This window comes from Lycium ferocissimum, chromosome 5 (genome assembly GCF_029784015.1).
Source record: "Lycium ferocissimum isolate CSIRO_LF1 chromosome 5, AGI_CSIRO_Lferr_CH_V1, whole genome shotgun sequence".
In the NCBI taxonomy this organism is placed as follows: Eukaryota; Viridiplantae; Streptophyta; class Magnoliopsida; order Solanales; family Solanaceae; genus Lycium; species Lycium ferocissimum.
The window spans coordinates 25671032-25680611 of NC_081346.1; positions in this window are offsets into that span (position 1 = coordinate 25671032).

Sequence of the window (9580 nt, forward strand, 5' to 3'; positions counted from 1 at the left end):
CATAACTTAACTAAATATAATTCAAAGAAAGTGGAAACATATACTCTATAAGTCTATAACCTCATTCGACAACGGCATTCTAATTTAATAACATCACTCGTTATACATTAAGTTTATTAATAACTCATTCTTTTTAATATTAGGAAGTGTAGTTTCAAAAACTAGAATAATAACGTAGTTACACTAAAAAAAAAAAAAGGAAATAAGAAAAAATAAAAAAAATACGAGCAATTACATGCAATCACAAGAAGTAAAGAGTGGGAAATGGGATGAAAGAAAATGAAAGATAAATAATATATAAAAATATTTTAAAAAATAAAAAAGAAATTAAAATAATAGAAATAAAAGAATAATTTGAAAAGAAAGGAAATTAAAATAACGAAAAGAAAAAAATAATTTAAAAGTACTCTTCTAATTACGGATGTAACTACATCCAATTATCAAGTCCCCCCCCCCCCCCCACCACCACCTTTCGAATTGGAGGTATAATTACCCCTTCAATTACATGCTAACCATGTAATTACTTATCTCGACAAACATGTCCAACTTACATCCAATTACACTTAATTCCGATTACATGCATGGCTTTTAAACAAAGCCCTAAATAAGGTCAAATTGTTTTCATGCTTTGAAATGATTCCCTAGAATAAAGTTTGTTGTTCAATAAGAGTAATAATTGTAGTGAATCCACCCTAGTAACCTTTAAGAAGAAGGGTTTTGAGTTTGAAGTCCATACAAACCCGGCACCCCGCCCCCCAACCCCGCGAACCCATTGCCCCGCCCCCAAACCCCCGAACCCATTGCCCCGCCCCGTTCAACCAATCCGCTCCAGACCCATTCGAGCTCACCTTCTCTCCTCCATTATATATTATTTCTCGCGCCCCAAATTATGTGATACGGTTAATTTTAAGAATCAAATAAGAAAAAATTTGACCGCGATTTATTCAAGCCCTTTAAATAATTTAAATTGTTAATTATTGTGACTTATAGTAATTTTTATGTAGTTTCTAAATAAGTCAATTATTTGTCTAAAAACTTAAAGATTGCATGACCAAATTTACGATCAAAATAAAAAAGTTTGACTCGTTAAATCTAAACCGTATCTAAAAATTGGGATAGAAAGGAGTAATATATGTTTGTAACAAATTTTGATATGCGGAAAGTAAACTCCAGTAACCACAAACAAAATATAAAGAAACAAGAATATTTTATTGATAAACAAGCATCAGGGTACAAATATGTTTATTCTTTCGATTCTTCTCTCTAATATTTCTCCATAATTTGAGGGTTGTTAGTAGCGTATTTCTCGAGCGTAGGATGATTTGGACCTCCTTGAGATATATTTGATCACCAAGAACGTCGACAACACACTGGTATTTCGTGACAATATTTGATGAATATTGCGGGTACAAATAGGGTAAGCTAGGGTTTAGGGTAGAGTAGCCTCGTTAAACCCTAACGTATATTGGCCCATCTTTAGAGTCCCGTAAAATTTTAATGTCTACAAATGCCCCCTACTTCAAGGTTTGTTAAAGTAAGTTTGTTATTTGAAACTCAAAGACAAGACTTGAAGTACTCATATTAGGGAGCTTCCATCCCGGGTGGTTTTGTGACTCGAGCATTTGGTGATTTGATTTGTGAGAGAAGAGATGAAGGGCGATTTGGTCCCCTTTGTTATGCCAATTTGTTTGTAACAAATTTGATATGTGAAAAATAAACGCAAAGCACAAAAAATATATGTTGAAACAGAGATTTTATTGATGAATATTGCGGGTACAAATGTTTTCTTCTTGATTCTCTCTCATAATATTTCTCCGTAATTCGAGGGTCGTTATTAGCTTATTTCTCGAACGTAGGATGATTTTGGATTGGATATGTGGACTTTCTTGGGATGTATTTGAACTCCATGAAAGGATATTGGATCTTCTGAAGTATTTGATTGTCAAAAATATCCGGCCACATATTGACCTCTTTTGAATACCCATGAGTTTATGGGATATACGAGATGCATTTTCTTGGGGAATATGTGTCCCGTTGTATAGGCGTGTTTAGGATAGAGTAGCCTCCAAGAAATCCTAATGGACCTTAGAATTTGAAGACCGGAACGGACTCATCTTGTAGGTCATATTTTAAATTCGATATAATTTTGAGGTCTACAAATGCCCCCTACTTCAAGGTTTGTTGGAGTGTAGACTTATCGAAACTAAAAGACGAGACTTGAAGTATTCATAAAATGGTGCTTCCATATTTGCGATTTTATGGCTTTATGAGGAACCCCCAGATAGAGAACAAGAGATTTGTCCCAAAACATTGCCCCCCATTTTGTGCTTGTCAAATTAACGTGACCCGGCAAAAACTAAACCATAACTATGAATTTTTGGCTCCAAACGAAGTGAGTTCAAGTTTCAACCAGCAATTTGACGTTCATTCAAAAACCTTCAAGCAAACAAAGACTTTTCCTTCCCAATATATAAGGAAATTTCTTTAGTCTAAAGGAAGAGCAGCCTTTCTTTATCTCGCAACTTCGGCTAAGATTTGACCTTTGAGGTTTGTAGATTTTTATTTGAGAGAAGAGATGGAAGGGCGAGATTTGGTCCCACTTGCGTGCCAATTTGTTTGTAACAAATTTTGATATGCGGAAAGTAACTGTAACCACAAACAAAATATAAAGAAACATGAATATTTTATTGATAAACGAGTGCGTATGGCATGTAACTGTTTATTCCCTTAATTTTCTTCTCTCCTAATATTTCTCCATAATTCGAGAGTTGTTAGTAGCGTATTTCTCGAACGTAGGATGATTTTGGACCTCCGAGATATATTTGATCACCAAAAACGTCGGACAACACTCTCGAATACCCATGAGTTTATGGGGTATTCGAGATCCATTTCTTAGGGAATATTTGTCCCTTTATATAGGCGTGTTTAGGGTAGAGTAGCCTCCAAAACCCTAATGAACCTTAGAATTTGAAGACGGATGACAATATTTGGATGTCTTGATCTCTTTGTGAATACCCATCGGTTTATGGGGTATTCGAGATGCATTTTCAAGTGACTATGTGCCCCCTTTATATAGGGTAAGCTAGGGTTTAGGTGAGAGTAGCCTCCAAGAAACCCTACCGTATATTGGCCCATCTTGTAAGTCCCGTAAAATTTTAATATCTACAATATATTCGATGTACGGTAGCTTTTTCGACTTGGTAGGGTATACATGTGTATCTTTCCATATCGCTCATGAATATTTTTGTTGAAAACACCGCAACGTTCGATGCCGGCTTCAACTTGATTTTTCGGTTGGACATGACTACATACGTACTAGCAAGATTATTGAGTCTCATACGAGTCCCTAGCATATTTTTAGATACATCCCTTTTCGAATTTAGAAATCGATTTAGAAATTAAAATATATAGATTTCTAGCAAAATTTCATGGGTCCGACATATTTCTTTCATGGGGTTTACCCATGTTTTACGACATGTAGTCTAGAGATATATTTACACGACGATATGTTAGCTAATTTTATCTTATATCAAGTTTACAACACCGTGAAGAAAATTATTGAAAGCTTAGTAAAAATATGTCCGAGTCGCTTACCATCCGTGTTCCCACTGTATAAAAACCTTTCTTGCAAATATGACTACCTTTTATGAAGCCGATATCCTACCCGATGAAAACAAAGTGTCTCCCACCGACCTACCCCTCATAAACCCATATTCTCCGCTTTTTTGCTAAAGACATGTTCCCCGTGGTCACAAATCCGTTCCCGGTCCAACCAAAGCCCAAAGGAGCTAAAGAATATGTTGGTGCCTCAAAACTTGACCAACACCCTATTCTAGGCAACTCAAGAGGAGCAATTCATCACTCTGCAGATTCCGCATGATTTTCCTAGACAATTGGAAAAATCATGGTTTCACCCATATCCTTTTTGGTGTCATAGAATTGCATTAACATATCATGGAAGAAAAAGGCCAACCAAACAGGCTCGCTTCTTGCCCTTCTTGATACCGTATATAATGAGTACCAACATGCTTTGGGTACCACAAGTAGTCACTCTAAATTTGTCACTATATTCCCAAATTTTAACATGTCCCTGTATGATCCATATCTAACGGAGGCTTTAAAAATCCAAGTCCAAATTCAAGGTGCTCCACAAGCTAAAGATGCTATTCAAGCTACTTTACATTACCAAATAGCTTGGCGAGTTCAGAATCATGCTATGGATCTCTCCCTTCCAGGTGGAGAAAATGCTTTGCTCTTGAAAGTAGATGCCACCAACGGAACTACCATGTGCACCCAAATCCCAAAACAGCTCTCTAGGGAAGAACTTATCAAAGTCCTTCCAGATACATGGGTCACGAATTATGAAAAGCTGAAAGAACTTTTTGAACCTCTCCAATCCTCCAACCCACTTTTTCCAAAAAAACCCGATAAAACAATTGCCATAAGCTTTGACCACTCTCCCTTAAAAAACCCAACAAAACAACCTTTTCTTTCCGATGTACCAACCCACTTATAACCAAGCACACCAAGACGACCGAAACATTCTATTATCATCTCTCAAGTATCATGAGTGCACATGACCTGATAAAGCAATTCGATAATGAAGTCATGATGTATGGTGGTTCAAATGTCCTTCACTTCCCGGACACCGCCTACGGATATCCAACGTGACTGCCGTTAACGTCTCGACGATGAAATTGAATCGGGATGAACATCCTATACAAGAAGAGCCAAATCAAAGAAAAAAGGGAGAAACTCGAGAGAGAGTTCCGAACAAGGTATGAAGAGGGAGATTCATCTATCGGTTCACCGAGCCATCCAGAAAAATATGAATACCTTGTTTCGCATAAACCTCAAACCGGCCACCTCTCCCTAACCAAAATTTATATCACAAACCTTCAAACCCAAATATCCCAAAGCTAGAAATACTCATGATAAACCCATCAAGATCCAGTTGATCCCCGAATTTCTTTACAACAACCTTTTGAAAAAGATGGTGTGCAAGCTATGCCCCAAAAAAGGCAAAATGTTGCACAATGAGAAAAAAGCCACCGACAAGTGAAGTAGAAGCAACAATCAATTGGCAATCCAAAACGCTTATTGCCAAAACAAAGTGTTAACTAATATTAGCACTTCCATTGTAAATGTTGCTCACACATAGAACAAGATGATGAGCAGGGTGGAGACAATTGAGAAAAAGTGGAACAAGCATCTTCTCAGCATGCTGGACTGATCAAAGCCCTGGAATTGCGAATGACAAACATGCAGTATGAGATTTGTCCACCAGGCACTTCCCTTTTCCACTTCTTTAACCAACAACAAAAGGAAATGGCTGACCTTAAAGAACAAATACAACAACTGAGATATGGTCACCTACCGCAAAACACAAAGTTGCCCATCAAAACCCACTTTTTCCCCCATGTCCTCACAAACATACTCACCACCAAAGCTAGACCATTCTTTCACTATGTTCCCATCCACAAAACAAGACCCCATGTCTTTTACCAAAAACAAAACGATGAACCCGAGTTTGACATTGCAAAAATGGTCTGGGAAAGGGAAAGACTCACATGCATGCGGCCCAAAAGCACCAAACGAAAGAAAGAATTTGGGGAAGGTTCAAAAGAACAGCCGAAAACTTGATGATCTCGGCCCAAAAGATTCCTAACCTCTACGTGGCCCAACCCACAAATAATATAGAGGAGGATGATACCTCAGATCCAAAAACAAGATTCATATGATATTATCCTACGGAAGAAAGCATTGAGACAAGAGAAGATTCCTCGCTGACTTTTCGTAAGAAGAAACCCACCAATTTTCATGAATCAACCCGTAGAGAACCGAAATCTCTCGAAGTAGATGATGATCGTGACGGATGACAAATGAGCTAATTCCGGAAAGAGGCCGAAACAACAATCGCAAAATTCGTTGGGGTCGGATTCCATACTTTCGCCGGATGATATCAAAGTATCAAAATGGCCCCAAAGGATCCAAGATTTCTTCACTTGGATGGTGACAAAGAATCTTGTCGAACGGGAAAAGTACATGATCCTCGTCGACCACTTCAAGGTTCCTCGAAATTCTCGAGATCGGTGGAATTCACTTGGGACACAAGACAAAAAATATGTTTCTCACATCCCAAGACTTTGTTTTCAACATCAAAATACTCCAAGAAGTATTTTGTGGAGATACCGCCAAAGGCAAGAAAAACCAAGGAGGCGCTTCTTTCGAAATGAAATGCGTAGCATTTGACAGAGATGTCATCGATATCCATTTTCAAAAGATGGCTAAAATGTTTTGAGTTAGGCGAGAAGCTAGTCTCAAGCAAGCCTTTGTTTCATCACTTCCAAAGATGTTAGCAAGCCGGACCATGACGATCATTGAGGAGAAGTTTCAATCAATAACGATCCCACCGTGGGCTTGGCCACATTAGGTAAGCAATATTTCTAGCATTGGATGATATCTCCGCACAAAGATATGTTTTCAAAGCGATCATACGAAACAATCCGGCCCTCGAATAAAGCTTCGGGAAGTCGACCTAATTATTTGGGTCAAGTTATTCGTGCCACGCCCTGCATTTGGGCAAGCGAAGATTCAAGCAATTCAAATGGCCAAGGCCGCAGAGAAAGACTGCTGCGCTCAAAGAGGCGCACAAAATATTTCTGTACATGAGCTCAGCAAGTCCCGAAAACGATGTATGTTTATCCGCAACAAGATCAAGTATTATGCAAAAAATTGTCCCCAATCCAAGGTCGATCAAAGTTTGCATCGAAAATGTAGGACTACACCGGCATCCATCTACGCGAAGATGGCGATCTTGAATTTGTTCTCATATTGTGAGGACGAACCCACATGAAGACCCCTCTTTTCCACGGATATGTAGCCAAGAATATGATGGTAATGCATTATTACCGATTTCACATAACCGAGGGAAAGGCTCAAGAAGATATCAACAAGATCACGAGAGATCCCACAGTCCATCTTAAAGTCTATCCTTCCAAACGGATAAACCAATCCAGGTTATCGTTACGGACACCGGAGCGCATGCTCATCACGAACCCAGCCATCCTTCCCGACGATCAATGGATTCCACACTTCAAAGATTTTAACACCGCCGGGACTGAGTCCTAACCACCACAAATATCACAAAGCATCCAATCACAATTGAATTCTTCCCTGTGGTCGGGGTTTCGAACAAAGTCGATCGACTTACGTCCCAGAAAAGATCTCATTAAATGGATTTGACACTCTCACCAACTTTGAAGATCAAACTTCCAGATCAAAGCCCATGGAATAAGCTCAAGAAAACAATTCAAGCCATATACAGATGTTTTACGATTATTCCAAATAACTCGATACCGTATCAAGGAGATAGAAAAGCAATTTGCTGAGCATTCATGCGCGGATTCTCACAAGGTGGAGTTTATGGGAAAATGCAAAAAGCCTCTTTGGCTAAATGAGGAGTTTTTCATTAAACTCCCCTTCAAGAAGAATGAAAGCATTAATCCAACGAAGGAAAGTCACTCCTGCATTTAATCCGCATCATCTTCGCTATGGTGCGGAACGCGAAGAGTTCGTGGAGTTTGGACTTATCGAGCCCTCTAATTCGCAATGGGCATGCGAGGCGTTCTATGTCAATAAACAAAGCGGAACAAACAAGAGGTAAACTCGCATTAGTCATAAACTATCAACCTCTAACTATTTCCTCCAAGATGATAAATTTCCTATCCCAAATAAACTCACCCTTTTTTCACACTTAGCCAAAGCTAAATACTTTTCCAAGTTTGACCTTAAATTGAGGTTTTGGCAATTGGGAATACACTCGAAGATAGACCAAAAACGAGGTTTTGTATACCCGATCACCACTTTCTTAATGGAAGGTCATCATGTCACGACCCAACGCCGTGAGCCGTGACTAGTGCCCGACTTGGACACCCGTATACCCCGTTACCCATAATCATATACTGCTAGCATGAATAGCTGATCTAAAAAGGAAGGCACAATTGCAAATCAACGCTACCTATCTCTTGAAGAGTTGTAATCTTTAATAAATAATCTAACGCAAAAAGCGAAGTAAGGCCGGCTATATATATATATATAGGGAACTTCCAAACAAAACATAAGACGAGAAGAGCTACTTTCATACAAATTTACCACGCTATGATAAACATATATGTCTACGCAAGCCGACAAGGCTGCTACTACGAATGGGTACGCCCCAAACATAAGCCATAACACAACAACAAAATAACAATCCCATACGAACCCACACGTGTGACCGTTGCACTCCCCAAGAGTGACAACGACATCATATGACAGATTGTGGCCCCCCGAAATCGTGCTCGAATAACAACATATATACATGTCAAAAAAGGTTATACCACGAAAGTATGCTCCGAACAAAGAAGCACTCGTGATAGCCGAGTAGATACCCTAAGTCAGGCGGATCTCCGAAACGACCGTCCGCACTGCGAAGGCATTTAAAACGACCCGAAGAAAGGGGGTCAGTACGGAATATGTACTGAGTATGTAAAGCATGAGACATAGTAAATAGAATCATATCTGAGACAAGGTGTATAGGACTCAATGCAACAACGAAGTTTCATAAAACACGCTTTGAACATATGTCATTTGTATCGTTCTCATATCAATATCAATATAATGCTTTATAATCAAAGGCACCGCATAATCGTTACGTATATAACATATATAACGTGTCCCGTACCCCTTTAATAAGGGACTCGGTATTTATAATCATAACATCATAAACGTAAACATATTCGTATCCCGGCCCTTTGTGGGGTGGACTCGTAATAAGTAAAATCATACGCCATCCCGGGGCGACCTCCCCATATCATCACATCATCATATCATCATATCATCATATCATCATATATATATATAACGTGTCCCGCCCCTAGTGAGGGACTCGGTGAATAGTATAATAGTTGTGCGCACGAGAACGTACCTGCCCGGGACTCAAATAAGGATATAGCGGTAAGCACGAGCGAGTAATAAGCAACCACATATATATAGAACACCTTTGAGACTCAATGAATAGTAACTAAATCAATTCTCGAACGTTAGCATGTTACATCCATGAAAATCAACGTTGCATTTATGCAATTTCTTTTAAAAGAAATTAACTCCGGTATATCACGTACTAGATCAATCATGTAATAAGTAATGAAATCATAACTTGACTATCCCAACACTTTCAACATTAAGAACGAATAACAATCAATGTACGCACTAAGAATTAAGTGGAGTCGCCACAAGGCTCGAGATTATGCCTTATGTACGTCTAGGACATGCCAAAAGAAAAAGAAGGAAATGGGCTTTGCATTACCTTTAGCGTTTAGTCGTAATAATAGCTTGTACTGGCACCCAACAATACTTCGCTATATCAAGATATCAAGGGCTATAATTAGTATACAAGGGATTTCAATACGCAACCGACGCTACATGATCACGAACATTTAGACGACATTCGTGGCATTCAGACAATTGCATGGCACTTACAATCTAACATTTCTACTCATTCTTTCTCATATCATTTCAAACTTGTTTAGCATGACTT